The sequence below is a fragment of the Anabrus simplex genome, chromosome 1 (assembly GCF_040414725.1).
Source record: "Anabrus simplex isolate iqAnaSimp1 chromosome 1, ASM4041472v1, whole genome shotgun sequence".
Taxonomy (NCBI): Eukaryota; Metazoa; Arthropoda; class Insecta; order Orthoptera; family Tettigoniidae; genus Anabrus; species Anabrus simplex.
Genome location: NC_090265.1, coordinates 1,526,719,837 through 1,526,742,415, shown reverse-complemented (window position 1 = coordinate 1,526,742,415; position 22,579 = coordinate 1,526,719,837).

Here is a 22,579-nt window from a genome sequence, read left to right as displayed (position 1 = left end):
AGCACTAAGGTTTAGACCCGTCAAGATGGCAGCACTGCGGATGACAGGTGACGAATTTTGCAGCTACTGCGATAAAGAGGGCAGCACAGTGCTTTGTGGTTTAAAGATGGCGGATGACAGCTGTCAAAAAGCACGTGGCTTTGTTTACCTCGCGCTAGTGAGGTTAAGTTGGTACCACTAAGGTTTAGGTCCGTCAAGATGGCAGTACTGAGGTTAGCGATGCGTTGTTGTCTGTCAAAAAGCACGTGGCTTTGTTTACAAATCTGTCAAAAAGCACGTGGCTGTCAAAAAACACGTGGCTTTGTTTACCTCATGCTAGTTAGGTTAAGTTGGCACTACTGAGGTTTAGGCCCGTCAAGATGGCAGTACTGAGGTTAGCGATGCGTTGTTGTCGATGACAGCTGTCAAAAACCACGTGGCTTTGTTTACAAATTCAAATTTCCCGCGGGAGGTGGAGGAGGCATCTGGGAGGCCTCTGGCTGAGGTGGAGGTGGAGGTGGCCACTGGGAGGCCTCTGGCTGAGGTGGAGGTGGAGGTGGCCACTGGGAGCCTGAGGTGGAGGTGGCCGCCGAACCATCCAATTATACTACTCCTAACCCAAACTTCTTCTCAAAAACAATATAAAACGGTACCGAACATGAATCTCCACAACATCCTATTTTAGGCAATGCAGAATCCCGTATCAGAACCCACGTATTACCCAAGACATCTTCAATCTGATTGACTAGTCGAATCCTGGACTGAGTACTCCTTTAACATGAATCTCCATTATTCATCATGAACAAATTTTACTGACTCTGTCTTCTGGATATTGGGCTACTTCATTTACTATGCCATAACTACACCCTATAACAATTTTTACGAAAGGGAACATGAAAACTCTTTTTCACATCTGCAACACCAGGACATGCGAAGAACAAACGTCTATGGCGCGATGCAAAAATAATCCTGATTTCGAGTGTCTAAAAACACAGAATATCACAAATACTCTACACATTTAAGGTACAAATTATCACAAATTTGATTTTAGGAACAAACTCTCTTGGAAATAATAATATACTTCTTATTTTCTAACCGATACTAAAAGAATATTTTCTCTCGTAATTCGGGCATGAAAATAAATACAAGAAGTATACGGCGTATGGATTTTAGTGCCGGGAGTGTCCGAGGACATGTTCGGATCGCCAGGTGCAGGTATTTTAATTTGACACCCGTAGGCAACCTTTGCGTCATGATCAGGATGAAATTATGATGAAGACGGCACATACACCCAGCCCGCATGCCAGCGAAATTAACCAATGATGGTTAAAATTCCAGACCCTGCCGGGAATCGAACCCGGGATCCCTGGGACCAAACGACAGGTCGCTAACCATTTATCCATGCAGTCAGACAATACAAGACGTATTATATCTTGACGTGGATATGACCGTCATACTACTCCCCACAAACGTAGTGACACCATCAGAACGCAAATATCGCTGGCTCCACACACAAATGAAACATTGACATTGCACATATTTTAATCATTGAAAGGAAAAGGTGGTCAAACACATCACATTAATAAAATGGAACAGTAACCTAGGACAGCAAAGTACAATACTACATAATTTTGGTGAGTCACAGACACGTAGTTAAAATCCCTTCATTCATCGTGGATCAGCTAGCTTCCTCTATTATTTTGCACTGTCATCCTGACAATCATATAATCATGTAAATACATAATTTCCCTCATTCGGGATTTCATCTTGAATAATATTTCTTGTCCGCCTCTGTGGTGTAGTGGTTAGCGTGATTAGCTGCCACCCCCGGAGGCCCGGGTTCGATTCCCGGCTCTGCCACGAAATTTGAAAAGTGGTACGAGGGCTGGAACGGGGTCCACTCAGCCTCGGGAGGTCAACTGAGTAGAGGTGGGTTCGATTCCCACCTCAGCCATCCTGGAAGTGGTTTTCCGTGGTTTCCCACTTCTACCTCCAGGCGAATGCCGGGATGGTACCTAACTTAAGGCCACGGCCGCTTCCTTCTCTCTTCCTTGCCTATCCCTTCCAATCTTCCCATCCCTCCACAAGGCCCCTGTTCAGCATAGCAGGTGAGGCCGCCTGGGCGAGGTACTGGTCATACTCCCCAGTTGTATCCCCCGACCAAGAGTCTGAAGCTCCAAGACACTACCCTTGAGGCGGTAGAGGTGGGATCCCTCGCTGGGTGCGAGGGAAAAAGCCGAACCTGGAGGGTAAACAGATGATGATGATGATGATGATGATAATATTTCTTGCTTTGACATTAACCACCTGAAAATAACGACATAAAAATCTTGAACTATGAACTCGTTTTACTATAACTTGGTCAAACACGCACACGGACTATATCTTCCGTACAGAACGTCTCATGTGCCCATGGCGTACCTTATTTGCACAGCATTTATTAAGAATATCTATGCTCCCACTATTCACCGCAGTATTTAAGCGTTAAATGAAACACCCTACAGGGTGAGTTCGTCGTGCGGTTAGAGGCGCGCGGCTGTGAGCTTGCTTCCGGAAGATAGTGGGTTCGAATCCCACTGTCAGCAGCCCTGAAGATGTTTTTCCATGTTTTCCCATTTTCACACCAGGCAAATGCTGGGTCTGTACCACAATTAAGGCCACGGCCATTTCCTCCCAACTCCTAGTCCTTTCCTATCACATCGATCGTCGCCATAAAAACTATCTGTGTCGGTGCGACGTAAAGCCACTAGCAAAAAAATGAAACACACTGTCTTTGTGACCGACAACGAAACCTCTCATCAGTCCTCTCTATTTAAGATGTGGGTTGGGCCTTGAAACTGGACTTTATAATGAAGTAAAGACGATGTTAGATGCAACTCTTCCCTGAATAGAAATATTCGTAGATGAACTACTTTGATTTTAAGGCACAAGTTTTGTGTTACTGATACCTCCGTAGAGTTATAATCCTGTATGATCTACCAAGACTGATATTATTTACAAGGCATTGTGTGGCAATGTCCCTTTTATTGCCCCTCGTTCAAAACCTAAATGTCCAAACTCGAAAAACCGCCCCCTTTATTTAGTTGCGCTGAGATGCGTGGTTTCGTTCTGAAATATTTTGGAACTCTAAAAAAAATCAAACGTAGACTCCCTGGTTTTATTACTTCAGCTGCCCCCTCCAGGCTTGTCCGTCGATATAACAATTGGTAATGGAACAATTTTCTTACTCAGAAATATGCACACAGTATGATATCCAGATGGAGTGGAAAATGTGGCCTTCACGGATCTGGTGTTGAAATAATTCTAGTTGTGTGATTAAAGAATATAAATGTACGATTTTCATAATACTTGTTTATTTCCTACCATGACGGCTTCATATAGATGTGTTCAATTTGGCGCGCATCTCCAAAACTACTCCTCCTAAAAAAATTTGCATTAAATTTCACTAGTGAGCATGTAAGAGTACCGGTATCGTTTTCAATCTCAGAAATGTCCTACCTCTGGTTTTCATAAGGGCTTAACTTATGTGTAAATAGTTCCGTGCGAAAATTTCTGCGGTGGTTTCGGCAGCCTATACGTGCCAATGACGTCATCACGATTCCCGTGGGAACAAAGTTGAGATGCCACTTGGTCACTGCATCCTCACAGTCAAGAAGCTTAATAAAATAGAGCTCCCTGTTTTAGTCTGCATTAAAATATTGTAGCTTATCGTGCATTGAAAATGTCAAGTATTCTTGGCTCTAGCTCTGTCTGCACCAATGGTTATGGGTTCAATACATACATAGGTACATACAAACAAGATATCTTGTGTTTGTTTTAACACATACATATTTCAATATCTTAATGAATTGGAACATTTCAAATATGAAATAATTGGTAAATAGATTAGATGTTGGATTACATTGTGAAATTTAATTCTATATTGTAACATTGATATGTTATACACATTCTCATAAACGTGCATGAAAACCCATATTTATATTAAGAGTTAACATTGTATTATCTTACAATTAATATGCCTCTATAATCAAATGAATGCCATGTGAAACTGCCTCCCGTGAAGCTAAGATACTAAAAGTCCTTGTTCCTTGTAGAAATTGGAAAATAATTGGTTATTATGATAACTTAGATTCATTATGCATTTAACGTTTTATCAACTACTTCATTTTGTAATTAATTTTACATCACACCAACACTGGCATGTCTTTTCTTGACGATGGGTTAGGACGGGGCTAGTAATAGCAGTAGCTGCAGCATTATTTAAGGTAAAGCCCCACCTTGTGCCTGGCGTGTAAATGGGAAATCATGGGAAACCATCTTCAGGGCTTCCGAGGGTAGGGTTCGAACCGGCCATCTCCCGAACATAAGCTGACAACTCACTCGAACCGCGTGGCCAGCTCTCTCAGTTCGTCACCTACTGTTGATCTTATTATTTCTAAATATATTTCTCCATATAGTCGACAGCAGCCAAAAACTAGTATGAATGTGTTATCACTATATTACTGTTACGACTAACTACAGTATAACATGAGAAGTAGCAATATTCCACACGATACCATCTTATTAAGGAGCCTGTTCTCGTTAATAGTTAAGATTTGGAGAATGTTGGAGCTTTCACAGTTAGGCATAAATGTTTAAAAATCTAGGGAAATATTCCCAGAGATTACCAGCCTACTTTTTAAATGTCTTCTAAATCAGCCTGATGCATTTGCTTTCCTCTAATTGACATCATAAATGACATAATGCATGACATTGTATGTCACCGTATATGACTTTATATGTACGGCTGGCCTTTTGTAACGACATCTCAATTTCTACGTATAGAATAGGTTACTGATTACTGTAGAGAGCGTAACTTTTCCACGATTTCTTAACCATTTAGTCTATGGAGGTGATCTATAATAATAATAATAATAATAATAATAATAATAATAATAATAATAATAATAATAATAATAATAATAATAATAATAATAATAATAAGATGTAGAACAGTGCGCAGCAGTTAAAACACCTAGGACCACTCTCGAGAGAAAAGTAATCAATAGAAGAGGGCATAAAGTAACGTTTACAAGCCGGAAACTGCTGCTGTTACAACCTTATCCCCCCTTACTGAAATCTCTCAGTTCATAAACCCAAAATCCATCTGTATAAATCCCTGATTCTGCCTGTTATTTTCTATGACTATTTGAACTGAACTGTTCATGTACAAGACATTCATAGGAAAAAGCGTCCGGCTCCATGGCTAAATGGTTAGCCTGCTGGCCTTTGGTCCAGAGTGTCCCGGGTTCGATTCCCGGCCGGGTTGGGGATTTTAACCTTCATTGGTTAATTCGAATGGCTCGGGGGCTGGGTGTGTGTGTCGTCTTCAGCATTAGAATTCATCATAGGTAGGGCCCCATTCTCATAGACGCGCAGGTCGCCTATGCGGCGTCAACTAGAAAGACCTGCACTCGGCCTCTTCGGAGGCCACACGCCATTATTATTATTATTATTATTATTATTATTATTATTATTATTATTATTATTATTATTATTATCGTCCGACTCGTTGGCTGAACGGTCAGGAACTGGCATTCGGTTCTGAGGGTCCCGGGTTCGATTCCCGGCCGGGTCGGGGATTTTAACCTTAATTGGTTAATTCCAATGGCACGGGGGCTGGGTGTATGTGTTGTCTTCGTCATCATTTCACCTCATCACGACGCGCAGGTCACCTACGGGTGTAAAATAGAAATACTTGCATCTGGGATATCCCGGCACTAAAAGCCATACGACATTTCATTATTATTATTATTATTATTAATATTATAAATATGTAATAATTAAACAAGGACGTTATAACTACATTAATACCCTTGGGTTGCTATGACAATATTGTTGCTTATCCAGATGATCTGCAGATACTTGTGTGTAATGTGGCAAACGTGTCTAAATCATCAACCATATTGCTTGCCTTTTGCGACCGGTACTATTGCATCAGACACTTCATTATTTGGTCTTACTAATCTGAATGAACCCAGTTCCATCCCGCCGTCCGCAATTAAAATCCTTCGACTGATCAAGAATCGAACCAAGAATCGAACCATGGACAAAGGGTAAGAAGGAGGTTTAGCAAATCCTATACTATAAAAAATCATTTTAAAAGTAAATAAATAAATGGTATAAAGGTGAAACATTGAAATTGATCAATTGGACTCATCAGTAAGCTGAAGACGAAAAATAAAATTTATGTTCTTCTTGTTCTTCTTGTTCTTCTTCTTCTCCCACTGAAAGCGAAATTTCAAAAATATGGAAATATTCATCCCGAGATTCACTTTTCGACAATGATTAGTAACAAGTTTCCACGGATAATTCTCCACTTCCTTTCCGGCTAGCGCCACGTCAGTAGAACGCAAATATTTTTTTGCCGATGTGTTGACCACAATAAAAGCCAATTGCTTCTGGAGCGTAGCAAATCCGATTACAAGCACCAGCGCTCCTAGCGGCCTAGACACGCAGCGTTGATTAATGGCTTTCCAATTACTCCCACCCTTCCCTCCACCCTATTGTCACTCCCTCTGGGTCTAGTGTGGACTTGCCGATCTTTTTTAATTCTCGTGAAAGTTTAAAATGCTCTAATAGAGGGGAGACACATTGTGCGTAGTGTACACAAAATACATTATTTAATTTCAGCTCAGCCCTTACGCCTCACGCATGCATGAGGATAGTTTAATGATAGCAAACGACAGTTTCATATTTACAACACACCACGAACAAATTTTCACCTAAATTCTGACACATCAAAGGACAAATATATATAGAAGAAAATTTTAATTTGGTGCTTTCATGATATCGTCGCTTCACCGGTAAAACGTTGTATCCCACAATGCTCTTCCTATCCATTATTCTCCTTAAGACTAGTCACGCCTCCCAGCCACATATGGATACGCAGTCCATCAGAACAAAGTCCTTTGTGTTCGTTTTCCTATGCCGATCACTAAACTAAAATGAACCTAACATGCATTATACACTAGGAGTACGTAAATACGTAATGCAAACGTACATTCTTACAGTACGATACAGTAAGGTTCATTTTCCTTTAAACGTGGGCATAGGAAAATAAACACAACGAAATTTGTTCTGATGGACTGCATATCCATACGTGGCTGGGGGGCGTGACCAGTCTTAAGGAGGATAATTGATAGGAACAGCTTTGTGGAATACAACGTTTTACCGGTGAAGCGACGATATATAATTGCCCTATAATATTGTCGAACTGGTACTTATGATACATGCTATTTATTGCAAGATTAAATATACAGTATGCCTCAAAGGACATGCTTCATTCTTATACGACTGCGGTGGAGGACTGACAGGATCTTATTAATTAATTCTACTCGATTTTATTCTCTTATTCAGACTGTGTCAGCGAAGGTTTTCATCTCAGGTAGCTCATAAACCGTTAAATATATAAAAAAATGTATTAACTTGAGTATCGTTATTGTATGGCTGATAATTAAAATTATAACCCTTCTCCAGACTCTTAGTATCAGCCGAGATAACTATACTGACTACACTGTTGTATACCTAAAATTAGAGTCACGGACATTGTAAATTCAGGGTGAAGTTAATTTTAAAATGAAATACGTAGTTCTCGAGAGAATGAAACGTCTTTAAAAGGGTTTCATTCGTGAGACGTGGACTGAGTTATTCTAATGAGTCACTAATCAGTTGGCCAATGCCCATGCTGCTTTTGAATCCTGACTCAGGTATAGTCAAAACGTATCAGTCCAGATATTAATTTAAAATGGTATCTATTATCAAGCATACGATATTCTAGTCAGTAAATAAGTGTCATAGGAAATAATAGTTCCCAGACCATTCTTGTTGAAGCACACCATAGCGATTAATTTCCATAGGGCTATATTTTAGGATCACTTCAAACCACATACACCAAATTTATTTACAGAACTAATTTTTATTCTGCTTAAAATCATTTTTACGGTATATTACTACATTCTTTGTAAAGACGGTGCCACGTCTCTACGTAATCTCTCCTCATTCAACGGCCGCCTGACGCCATTTCGGAAGGCCTGCACGGTAAATGTCAGGCCCGATACGTATAAGGCAGTGATAAGTCACTGCCCAGCAGCCGTCACGAGGGACTCCTTAACATCAAAGCTTTCTCAGCAAAGCGAGTCCTTCATATCACCAAAGAGAAGATACGAATAATCAGAGGGTTCCAAATGAGGGCTGTAAGGTAGTGAAGTGTGCCCATCCCATTTTTTTTAAATAGTATCCTTAGTTTTCTAAGTGACCTTTCTCAATCCCTGATGTTTTTGTATTCTGCACATGCTTTCTCAAGTATTCGTTGATGTGATATGTCCCTCACATTAAAAAAAAATGCTATTTATTCCGGCGTCGAACTTAGAAGATTTGGAAATGGCGGAAGTGTAAAGCGTTGAATGTGAGGAAAGGAACATTTAGGACGACACTAACGCCCAGTCCCCAGGCCAGGGTTGTTAATCATTTACAATTGAAAACCCCTGACCCGGCCGGGAATCGAACCCGGGGCCGCCGGGTGACTGGCGGACGCGTTCCCCCACATCGCGGTGCCCGACCCTTACAGTTTTACGTTTGTTGTCTGCAATAATGTTCCGCGCTGCACGTTGTCAGGTATTTGTGCAGTGCTAGCGGCTTGCTATCGACAGTATCATCGCCATTCACTTATTCTCCACGGTCTCATCCTCATAACACAGGAACTGTAAAACATCAAGTTACTTTTTGACGGAAAACTGGCACGGCGGCCGTATTGACATCACCCTTGATAACTAGCTGACGTAAATTCAAATCCAAGTAGATGCTCCTTCGTTCACCCTAAAAAGTAAGGGCGTGGGAAGAAAATGACTATGTGAACAATTTAGTATATTGGTTTTGGACTGACTCCCGTATCTTACTCTAATATTCACTAAACAAATAAAATGAGGACAGCATCACACCAAGAATTCAAAATGAGGCAAAATACGCTTTCAGGATTGGCTCTCACAGATGTTGGAGAGAGTATTACTCAATAATCCTGGCTTCAGTTAATTGTATATGAGACAGTGTTGTCGCTACTGAAGCTCGATTGACTGTATCACCTAGCAGGAACACTACAGAATGACGAAGTTCCTCTGCCTTTCACTTGGACTACTGGATGACTCGGTAATACACAATTTAGAAGACATTCATTCAATCCTCATTACTACCAGGCATTGGATCCACGTCTATGCAGTTGTTGAAAGTAATCTATGCTAGTATCACACTGTTATGTCACGGCCTTCATTCCCTTTCTAAAGTCTTTGTAATAATTCTGTGCACAGGAGAAAAATAGATTGGGTTATATATATATATTTTTGCTATTTGCTTTACGTCGCACCAACACAGGTCTTATGGCGACTATGGGATAGGAAAAGCCTACGAATGGGAAGGAAGCGGCCGTGGACTTAATTAAGGTACAGCCCCAGCATTTGCGTGGTGTGAAAATGGGAAACCATGGAAAACCATCTTCAGGGCTGCCGACAGTGGGGTTCGAACACACTATCTCCCGATTACTGGATACTGGCCGCACTTAAGCGACTGCAGTTATCGAGCTCGGTGGGTTATATCTATCACAAATTATCTAGATTTTTTTCATGAAGCAAATAAAGACATAACTGAATACACATAATTTAACCATAAATACACCTAATATTCCAAATCAACATCATTATCAGTCATCATTGTTATTTGCTCACGTTTCGTTCCCTTATCAAAGCACTCTCCTTCAGTAACTTGTCTAATTTTGTGTATGCTAGTGGTCTTATGTCGCACCGACACAGATAGTTCTTATGGCAACGATGGGATAGGAAAGGCCTGGGAGTAGGATGGAAGCGGCCTTGGCCTTAATTAAGGTACAGCCCCAACATTTGTCAGGTGTGAAAATGAGAATCCACGGAAAACCAACTTCAGGGCTGCCGACAGTGGGATTCAAACCCACTATCTCCCGGATGCAAACTCACAGCCGCGCGCCCCTGACCGCACGGCCAACTCGCTCGGTTGCGTCTAATGTAAGAAAAGGAATGTCATAATGAGCACAGGCTCCCTAGAATTGTTGGTGCAGACATTCCTTGAAAATTCTAAAGGGAAATTATGTTGTTGTTTGAGTCATCACTCCAGAGACGGGTTTGATGCAGCCGTCCATGCTACCCTATCCCATGCTACACTTTTCATTTTTACGTAAATACTGCATCCTTCATCTACTGTAATCTGCTTTCCAGTTTCATAACATGGTCTCCCCTTACCGCTTCTACCGCTCACACTTCCCTCAATATCCACCTGAACAAGTCCTGTGTGTCTTGAGATGTGTCCTATCATTGTACATCTCCTTCTCGACAGATGTAGCCAAATCGATCTCCTCTCATTAATTCGATTAACTCATCATTCGTGATTCGATCTATCCATCACACCTTCAGCATTCTTCTGTAACACCACATTTCAAAAGCTTCCATTCTTCTCCACCGGGCCAGTTGGTCGTGCTGTTAGGGGCGCGCAGCCGTGAACTTGCACCCGAGAGATAGTGGGTTCGAACCACATGGTCTGCAGCCCTGAAGATGGTTTTCGGTGGTTTCCCACTTTCACTCCTTAATTAAAGCCATGGCAGCTTCCTTCCCACTCCTAACCCTTTCCTATCCCATCGTCGCCGTAAGGTCTATCTGTATCTGTGCGACGTAAAGCCATTTCTAATTTAAAATATTCACTTTCTTTCTAAGCTTGTTATCGTCCCTGTTTCAATTCATAGGGTCATTATAACAAGTATATTTGATTTTTTGACTCAGTATATAGGTAACTATGAAGGGTCAAACTTACTTTTAGGTACCCTTAAATATTTTTAACTAATTTGTCTCCCTGTCGTCAGTACCAATCAATGATACCCTATCAAAAAGTCCAGGTTTCTTTAGGTCTCCACAGCAAATAAAGAATTCTTCTTTCATTAACTAACGTGGTATTGCATATGTGTATTTAGTTAACAATATCAGTATTTTATGAAATTATGTTAACAAATCTGAGTGTATCATCGTACATGATGTGCTGATGATAGACATAAATTAGGCAGCCTACCGATATTACAAAACACAACATGAGCCAGCCTGGCATCTTGTATTCCAGAAGTAAATGGGATAAGCTTTATTTTTCTCCATCGTTCTCAGTTTTGAATCTGAAAAATGTCTCGGAGGGGGATGTACCAGTCATTTGTTTTATGGTGTACGGCCAGTGTGCCGAAGCTCGTCAACGTTCTCTCTTGACTGGGACAGTTGCTGTAACGATGACTTTCTCCTGTATTTCCTCTCTAGGCCGATCTGTGTGGTCGAAGAACTCAAACATCTGCTCTCTGGATGATGCTAGCAGTTTTGTTTTAATTTTAATTCCCCCTAGAAAATACTTATTAGTACGGAAAGTTGTCCAAGATATGAAGAACACGTTTGTCCAACAACATATTTCAAAGGGGACCAGTTTTATTAAATCGTCACAATGATTAATCCATATCTCTGAGCAGTAAATACACTCTCAGAATGTTATGAATCTAGTTAACCTCCTCGTCATAGTTGTGCGGAAATAGAGCGATGCTTCCGTAAATAGGGTCAATAGGGTCATGAGGTACTTGACCAAAGAAATTTATATTCAGATATTAATAGGTTTTGCATGTGGTACAGTAAGCACTGGTATCATTTAGCTCCCTCTGTGGATCAGTGGTAGAGTATCGGCCTCCGTATCCAAAGAAAGTGGGTTCAAAAAACCGGCAGACATAGTCGGATTTTTGGAAGGCTTAAAAATGTCCATTCGGCACTCCATATCGTAGGATTTCGGCATGCAAAAGATCTCTGGTAACGCATTTGGTGTTTACCCGACAAAATTCATTAAAGCTCAGCAATAGACTCCGAAGAGAGACTCTGTTTATCCTGCCATCTAGCAGGCCTAGAGTTAAACGGAACATTGACGTTGACGAGCAAGCAACCAGATCCGTCAAATTAAAATGCTTACACAAGGTAGGTGAGGCCATCCGACTAGTGATCTACATTCAGCGCTGTTGCCCAGCTGACAAACCTCCTATCAGTTGGAAATTTATCGAATTTCCCTTGGCAAATGATTCAAGAATCTAATTGGCTTTTCTATAAACGAGTAATTGCCTCAGTTTGCCCTCTTGAATTCCAACTTTATCTTCATTCTGTGATCTTTTCTACCTTCAAAATCTCCACTCCAGCTTATTCGTCGTCTGTTGTCATTCCAAGCCACATCTCCACTAACTGCTCGGAGCCTTTCAACTTTCCACTTGGTGGAGCAGTTCATCTCCTTACTTCCAAGTCTTCGCAGCTCAAAGTTTTCGTATCTTTTTTGGCGAAAATCACCTAAAACAAATAGCGATTTTTCTTTTGAATCTTCTCGAAGTTCTCGAATCAAGTATTCTTGTTTTTATTATTATTTTCATATGATTGATTCTGAGAATTCAAAAACACAGTCTGATGCTAGATTATAGAACGTTGAAGGCATTTGAGAATTAAAAATCTTGTTTTGGGTAGCCTGAATAGGCATTTAAAATGTTAAAATAGGGACTTTCAAATTTTGCATAAACTTGTATTTACTACTACTACTTTATCCCCTTCACTTTTCCCACGCTCTGGAGGAGTCGTGTGTGCAAATTTGCGAATTTGAACTTGGCTCTGATTTGCGGCCGGATGTTCTTCCTGAAGCCAACCGTATGTTGAGGGATGTATTCCGTGTTTCTGTGATGGCTGGTATTGTGGTGTGTTGTTTGTATAGGAAGGGGAGTTTGTTGGAACAACCTAGTCCCAGGGTCGAGGATTTAATCAGACGCTATTAAAATCACTTATCCAGCCTGGAATCGGACACGCGATCTTTAAAATGTATGGCCTGGCCTCTGACTTTTTATCCAAAGAGACTCACTTGTTAACACGTAGGCTGAGTAGACCTCGAACCAGTCGTCAGGTACAGGGAAAATTCTTCTATTGGGCCGGGAATCGAATCCAGGGTCTTTCATGTAATGAGAAGGATCGTTATACCTAGGACGGGGGAATGCATTATCAACTTCATGACTATTTAAAATTTGATAAAAGGACTTTATATGGAATTTCCATTTTTTTATTCATGTTAATTTGGCGAAGTGGGAATGCATTTGTACTGACACCAATGAAGCAACTTACCAACTTCATTGCAGTTGACTACTGTATATTATTCAAGATTTTCTGTTGTAAATGCATTTCTTCCCCTTTAGACAGGACGTTCCTAATATAGACAGTGTCTTCTCAACCTCACAGGATGTGACTGGGCTATACTTCCATCCGACTAACAAGGTATATGGAAGCAAAGATCAAATAAAATTTTAAAAAGACGTAATTTAACACATTAAGCGCTTAAATATGCATTGATCACAAAATAGTTATTAACGGTCAAATTAGGTACATATCAGCACTGACAAACGCCTTTTACTCGTAATAACACCATGCATTTGACAGAACAGAGTGATCAGATATGATTTACTTCGGCACGGGCGGTGTTATTTTTGTAAGCGAGCTCCCGGCTCGTTCGCCGCGTGTGGGAAAGGGATGGTGCGGTATGTCAACACATGGTGTGTCCCCGGAGTCCAGCCTTTAATTTGTGGGCGCTAGTTAACCTTGTACACGTGACCGATGTCGCAGTCGTATATCAGTTATTTCCAAGTGTGTGTGTGTGTGTGTGTGTGTGTGTGTGTGTGTTTATAATAAACTTCATGAAACTGGAAGTATTCAGTTTAACAATAATGAAGCAACGAAGGGTTCTTACTGGAGAAAAATTAGATTACATTTTTCATCGTTTGGAAAATTGTCCCAAACAATCACTTCGTCGTCTTGCAAAAGCGGGAATTTCATATGTGTCTGAGCAAAAGGCTACATAAAATAACTGTAGCACATACTAATCTACCGGTTGATCTTCTTCCTGTATGTAGGCGCACATTTTGTGAGGACTCTGTAGAATGTATACAATGGGCAAGTGGAGCCCATATTTAATATTCTTCGCGGACGAGGTATGGTTTCACTTCCATAGTTATATGTGTAGGCATACGCATAACAATTGTTTCTATAATGCTGTTAATCCAAACTTCTAACGTGAAGTATCCCTCCATTGCGCAAAAACTCGGTTTACGTTGTACGATCAGTGGAAAAAATATCATTGGACAATTTTATTCTCAATTTTCATAGAATTCGGTCGAATCTGTTACTAACATGAATAGCATACTAACCCTCTCCATTTCTTTTTCAGAGAATTGACCGACATGAAGTATGATTTTACATTTTTCAACAGGACTCGGCCACCGCTCACACTGCAATAATTCATTGAAAGAAATGCACAGTGTTTCCACTGATCACAGTCATTGGTAGGGATTTATGACCACATCGTTTCCCCTACTTATCCGTCTATTATCTATTATTATTATTATCTCTATGATAAATCTGAAAAATCCGTGTACAAGACGACACCATACAACAACTGCATCATAATTTTCTTCAGGAAGTTGCCGATATTCCTCAACGTGAATTACAGCGAGTGATGAATAATTTCCTAACGAGGTGCCAAAAATTTGTGAAGAATGAAGGTGGGCAGTTTCAGCACTTTCTTTCATACTTTTCAAAATAATAAAAACAATAAACTTAAAAGTGCATGCTCGCCCATAGTACAAGCACCGCACGCGGAAGTAAGGTATATCTGATCTCCCTAACTTTACTCCTCATGTTCGGCAGTTACAGAAACAGAGAGGAATATTAGGGAATATCCCCAGCATGTCTATTTCATACATGCGAAATAGCACATTTAATTTATATAAGCAAACTAAAATAACTAATCCACGATATTGCCCTTACATTAATATTCACCACAGATTAGTTGTTTACTTACATTTAGGAGATAGTAGGCTCGAATCCCACTGTCGGCAGCTCTGAGGATGGTATTCCGTGGTTTACTATTTTCTCATCGGAAAAATCCTGGGCTGTACCTTCATTAAGGCTCCGGTCACTTCCTTCCCACTCCTAGCCTTTTCTTGTCCCATCGTCGCCATAAGACCTATGTGTGTGTCCGTGGGACCTATGAGTAAATTGTAAAAAATAAATAATTTCCTTGTTTGAACAATACAAAAACTGGAATAAAGTTTACTTCTTGCTATGTTGAATTTCATATACGTATGTTCTTCAAAATAACGTGAAATTTATAATTTTACGATCCCGAAGATACTTAATGCACTCAAATTCAATCAACATAAAAATATACCACCAGAAATGTCCTTCATTGCATTTAATACATTTCCTTAGATACTGACGGGATAGTTACACTGATTCAAGTTGCTAGTCAATACATTTATGGACTGATTCTTGAATTGTATCGATTCCTTCATGTATGACGTCGACTGTTTGAATACTGGTCCCTGAAATCAGCATAAAATGTTCATCGAATATTATTCAAATGACCATAAATACAGCATAAAATGATATAAAATATTGTATGTTCTACGGATGAAGGGGTTTCAACGATTTATACACTTGAAGACTTACTTTCGCCCCTTCTGACGAAAGTACGATAACTATTACGTTCTTCAAAAGAGAACGTTCCTTTGTAATGTGGATTAGGCTAACCGCCTAGCGCCGCTGTCATCCAGAACACCACATTGTACAAGGCGCGGAGCAACAATACACTTGGTAATTTCTCTAAAGTGGGATTATAGCATTGCATTTACATACAAATGAGCGATTATTAAATGATCTGATAAACGAGCACGTTCACAAAAATAAGCTGTATGATTCTCTCAGCCTAAACTGCAGATTTTAGGCAGTTAGTATTTTATTAAAATCGAACTTTCAGTCAACATTATCGTAGCGGATTTCCCAGGTGCAAAGATGGTTTCTCTTATCATCGTCACTACCACCACCACCACCATCGTCATTATCATAATCATCAATCCCCTTTTATAGCTAAGGCCCCCCACGTCATATTTTCTTCTGTTTTGGATAGTTCTCGTCCACTGTGGACGTGGATATCCTCTTCTCCTCTGTCTGTCCCTCCGATCTGTTCCGTTACTGCATTTATCCATTTCTAGTGATTAATCTACTTGCCCATTTCATATCCACTTCTTGGACCATACCTCATACTGCATGTCCCTTATTCCAGCTGTATGCCTTACAATAGCATTACGAACCTTCAGAGGAACACCAAGTAAGATTATTTTTATTTGAGAACGATGTCTCAGCGCCGTGTACAAGAACAATTAGAACAAAAGTGTCAATTATTTCCCTCTTGATGTTAATTATACATGCGTACATCATCATTATAGACCGTTATGACTTTCAGCGTTAAGTAAGCATACCCTGTGAATTTACTAAATGTCGCCACAATCCTCTATTTGTAACTAGTGTTGTGGCCTCGTTTAGTTCTATACCTCTTATTTTTAAATCGTTATAAACTGAGTCTAATCATCGTCGTCTTGATCTCCCTCTACTTCTCTTACCCTCCATAACTGAGTCCATTATTTTCCTAGGTAACCTATCCTCCACAATTTGCCTCACATGACCCCACCATCGAAGCCGGTTTATGCGTACAGCTTCATCCATCGAGTTCATTCCTAACTTAGCCTTTATCTCCTCATTCCGAGCACCCTCCTACCATTGTTCCCACCTGTTTGTACCAACTATCATTCTCGCTACTTTCATGTCTGTTACTTCTAACTTATGAATAAGATACCCTGAATCCACCCAGGTTTCACTCCCGTAAAGCAAAGTTGGTCCGACAACAGACCGATGTAAAGATAATTTTGTCCGGCAGTTGACTTCCTTCTTACAGAATACTGTTCATCGTAACTGCGAGCTCACTGCATTAGCTTTACTGCACTTTTATTCACAACATTACCATCCTGGGAGAACACACATCCTAAATATTTGAAATTATCTACTTACTGCAGCTTTGTATCACCAATCTCCCATTTCTTACCTACTTTCATCAATTCAGTCTTCGAAAGGCTAATTTTCATACCATACTCAATTCACCTATTTTCTAGTTGCAAGATGTGAGACTGCAGGATATCCACACAATCTGCAATTAAGACAAGTCGTCAGCATAGGCCAGACTCCTTACTACATTTCCACCTAACTAAATCCCTCCCAGCCACTTTATACCTTTCAGCAGATGATCCACGTAAACTACGAACAACAAAGGTGAGCGATTACAGCTTTGTCTAACCCATGTAAGTACCCTGAACCTAGAATTCTCACCGCAGGCCGATTGTCAACATGCATGCCTTTAATAGATTTTGATAATATACCCCTCATCCTATAGTCCCCCAGTATGGTGAACATATTTTCCCTCGCTAACCTGTCATATGATTTCTCTAGATCTACGAAACATAAACACAACAGTATATCCCTCTCGTAGCATTCTTCAGTTACCTGGCGCATACTGAAATATGATCCTGACAGCCTCTCTGTGGTCTGAAACCACACTGGTTTTCATCCAACTTCCTCTCAACGACTGATCGCACCCTCCCTTCCAAGATGCCAGTGAATATTTTGCCTGGTACACTAATCAACGAGATACCTCGATAGTTGTTGCAATCTTTGCTGTTCCCTTGCGTATAGATAGGTGCAATTACTGTTTTTGTCCAATCTAAAGGTACCTTGTTAACACTCCATGCTAATCTTATTATTCTATGAACCCATTTCATCCCTACCTTCCCACTATACTTCACCATTTCAGGTATAATTTCATCTATTCCTGCTGATTTATGAAAATGGAGTTTATTTACCATCCTTTCCACTTCCGCAAGCGTAATTTCACCAACATCATTTTCATCCTCCCCATGAGCTCCGTTTTTCGCGACACCACCATGGAGATTTCCTTTTACGTTCACTGATTCCCTGTCCACTGATTCCCTGGGATCTATTATGAGTTCGCCTGAATGACCAAAAACACTGTTCATTTCCTTTCTCCCTCCCTTCCTAAGATTCTTTATTAATGTCCAGAAAGGTTTCCCTGATGCCTGACTTAGCCTTTCCAGGTTATTATAAAAATGTTCCCACGATTTATTTTTGGATTCTAAAACTATTTGTTTCGCTCCGTTTCATTCATCTATACCCTATGTACAATTCCCTGTCCCTAGTTTGGAGCCAATTCTGATAAGCCTTCTGTTTACGTTTACAAGCTGCTCTCACTTCATCATTCCACCAAGATGTTCGCTTTTCCAAATCTTTACACACAGTTGTTCCTAGGCATTACCTTTCTGTTTCTAATACAGCATCCCTGTGTGCCACTCATTGACTTTCTTTATCCTGAACCTGCATACTGTCGACTGTTCGGAACTTCCTACTAATTATATGCATGTACTTCTGCCTAATTTCTGCGTCCTGGAGATTTTCTATCCTTATTTGTTCACAGACAGAGTTATCTGTCTCTATCCTAAGCCTAGATATACGTAGATCACTACAGATCTAATAGTGGTCTGTTTCATCGAAAAATCCGCGAAAAACCGTACATTCCAAACAGATTTCCTGAATTAGAAGTCGGTTATTTATTTATTTATTTATTTATTTATTTATTTATTTATTTATTTATTTATTTATATATTTATTTATTTATTTAGTTATTTATTTATTTATTTTTTATTTAATTATTTATTAATTATCGTATGATGAATCTATGTGCACACATATATGTATGGTTTCAGAAAGAATTTGCTTACTCACAAGTCCGTACAATATTACAACTCTAGGTCTAGCATTTTGACACAAGCAACTGCTTCATCCGATGTGCGGTGAATGTCCATGTCCTTTGAAAGCTCGAATTGGGCAGTCAGCAACAATGTGGTGGATTGAATGAGAAGAGGCACCACAATCACAATCTGCAGAACTAGTCCAACCCCATTTGCCTTGTCCAGTTCTTATCCGATTGATGATTCTCCACTGTCGTTTTGGAAGATCAAATCCTTGTACGCGTTTAGAAGGATTCTCAACTAGATGTTTGTTCACTACTGAAGACTGGTCCTACTGGGATTGCCATGAAGTGTTAACATGAATAGAGGTTTTTTTAAGATCCATTGCTGTATGCCAGGGTGGTTTCCTTGATTTTAGTCGTTGATGTCCAGTGTGCGTAATATCATGATGGATGGGTAGTTGGGAGTTCTGCTGAATGTTCTTCCAAACCTTTAGGAGAGCTTCTGATCCTCTTAGGGCTGAAGGTGGAATATTGCTGAGAACAGGAAGCCATAGTGTGTTCGTACTCCGAATGCAACCTGTGATCATGCGCATTGCCTGATTGAGTAGTACAACGATCTTCTTTGTGTGAACACTATTGATCCAAGAGGAGCAGCAGTATTCAGCAACAGAATATGATAAGGCTAATGCTGTTGATCTTAAAACATGAGTATTGGCTCCCCATGATGTACCAGCAAGTTTCTGAAGAAAATTATTTCTAGTTTTTACTTCACCAGCTACATTTTAGAGATGTTGCTGGAAAGTCAAAGTTCTATCAAGTGTTATTCCCAAGTATTTTGGTGCATTGCAGAACGGCAACACTTGACCTCGGAATTTTATTGTTGGTTTGTAATTAGACTGCCTTATGCTTGAAGAATGTATTCGTTACTGCTAAACCCATACTAGCACAGAAGTCCAGCAAACGTTTCCCGTTCGCATTAGCTTCCATATCTTTCCCACATTTACCAATCACCCTTTCGTATCCTTCAGTTCTATTTCCAACTCTCGCATTGAAATCACCCATTAGCACTATCCTATCCCTGCTGTTGACCTTGACTACGATGTCACTCAATGCTTCATAAAACTTGTCAATTTCATCCTCATCTGCACCCTCACATGGTGAATACACTGAGACAATTCCCGTCCTAATTCCTCCAACTGACAAATCTACCCACATCATTCGCTCGATTACGTGCCTAACAGAAACTATGTTGCGTGCAATGGTATTCCTGATAAACAGCCCTACCCCATACTCTCACCCTCCCTTTTTAACACCCGTCAAGTACACTTTATTATCTCCTATCTCGTTATCTCCCCTTACCCGAATATTACTTACTCCTGGCACATCCAGATTCATTCCGTTTGCTGACTCAGCCAGTTCTACTTTCTTTCTTCCGTGAGCCCCATTAATATTGATAGCTCTTAATTGCATTCCATTTCGTTGGCCAAGTTGTTTCCAGGGAGTCCCTCGCCTGTCAAATGGGAAAGGGACTCCGTTACTCCCATAGGCTTGCTTAAAATGTTCTGAGCTCGGTAAATTCATGAAGCAAGATGCTACCCTACTTACACATAGTCCAAGTGAGGATGTCTCTTCTAACGGATTAGGGACCACTGGTGGATTTAATAGTCCTAGCCGCCTGAGCACAAGGGAGGCCATGAGTCAGAATATGTCCGAGATCGCCACTTCCATTCCGTAGCAACTGGTATCCCTACTCTCAGGATCACTTACTAGGCCACTCAGCCGTTGCCCATGGTTCATGAACTAGGACGTGACTGCAGTAACCCACACTACGTATTCTTCACAATCAAGTCAAGTAAAAAGAGTTTTTTTTTCAAGCTGTCCCTTTCTTCTTCTGATATCTTAATGCAGTTTGCTCCAAAACGACACCACGCGCCCTTAATATAGATATTCTTCACAGTATTCAATTGTTTCCCTGTTCCCCCTTTGTCGTTTCCTCAAGGGGACTTGTCTTGAACATGGTATTTGCTTCATTTATCCGTTAACAGTGGCCATGCAGGCCACTCATTATAAATCAGAGCTGTGAGCGATTCTCTGAAAACAGGACGTCATATGAAAATTACAATTTGATGAAATGTTTGGCATTTGTGTTAAAGTCGTATATTTCATCTCTGTTCAAGTCTTGAAATCTACGTAAGCTAGCAAAGCAAAGCAAAGTCATCTCCCTACAGGCCATGAAGGCCCTTGGAGGGGTGGAAGGTAAAGGCTTCCACTATCCGTAACCTCGGCACTTGATGGCGTGGAGAGGTTAGCTCTACGCCCGGCCGCCTTTGCCCCCAGGAATTACCCTGGTACCCTTTTTGGGTGTAGGATGAGTGAACCTCAGGGCCATATGCACCTCCGGAAGTGGAAATCTCATTTCTTAAATTTTACGACTTCCTGACGGGGACTCGAACCCACGTCCTTCCGGGCGAACCGAGCACGCCTTTACCGCCTCAGCCAGGCAGCCCCTATCTACGTAATTTACTAAAGGTTATTTAATGTTATCTTCAGTCATTGGGATGAACATCTCTCAAAAAGTCAGTCTGGTTGAATTCTGATTGTAAATGTACATTTACTGAACACAGGACATTTTGAAGGTGCTTCATACATTTTATTAAATTTGGCATCGATAAACAAAGCCAAATGTTTTATGCATCTCCCAATGACAGGTTGGCATGTATCGAAGTTTTGGATATTGTAGATTGCTAGCGTGGGTTTATATTCGTTCCCTGTCCTATATTAGTTTCAAGAGCAGATACACATTGTACGGGTAATTAAGTTCGAGTTCAAAGTTATTCCTGCACTCCGGACAGCACAGACTTGGCAACTTTTTCCATTACATCACGTCTGCTGTCCGAGGTTGACGTCCAATGATATTCATATGTGGCGACTGAACGGGGTGGGTGACAGACAGACACTATGGAAATTGCGAAGACCCCCTTCCCCCCTTCTGGCGCCTACCCACATACGACGTCACTTGATCCAATAGCGGACGGGTGGCGTCACAAATAGCTCATCTACATGTAAACAGTGTTCAGTCTTGGTATACATATTTTATGTGTCACCCGTTAAGGTGAAGGATTGCTGTATCGATAATATTAAACAAGAATTTAAATGATGAAATGTAAAATTGGTTCTAGGAATTATTTCGTGAATTAACCAATCTACTCATACACATTGTTAACCGCTCTAATCATAATTTCATTGATAAATACATATTACAAATGAAATGGGCAGTGTTAAATAATAATGTTAGTAGAAAAGTGATCTACGCCCATGATAATCCTCAAATTAAAATGCCGAAGTATATTTATAAATATATGTGCAAAGATTTTTTTTATTTCTTGTAGTTTTATTTGACATTACTTAAGTGTCAATAAACGTGTTTCGCTTTTATGATCACGGTTTCAATGAACCTTATAACTTTTTACGAAGTAGTTTCCCTGGGTGAAGAAATGCTTACGCTGGTGTGACTGTGGGCGGTAGAACGCGTCCACGGTATACCTCGCCTGTCTCATGAGACAACGATGCAAGGACTCCAGGAGCATGGGTTGGTGACCACGGTCCCCCATACGAGCCTGGGATTGTTTCTACTCACTTATCAGGTCTGCTCACTATCATCTTCCCTGTCCTGTTCTTGATTTACACCCGTTCTTATTCGACCCCGACGGAATTGGGTTTGCGAAGTCGTGGTACGTCCGCTGAAGTATTGCTGCCTCGATATTATTAAACGAAAATTTAAATGCCGAAATATATAAATGATTTCAGGATTTGTTTTGCGTATTATCCATCCTCAGTAGACAAGTGGTATCATTGGAAA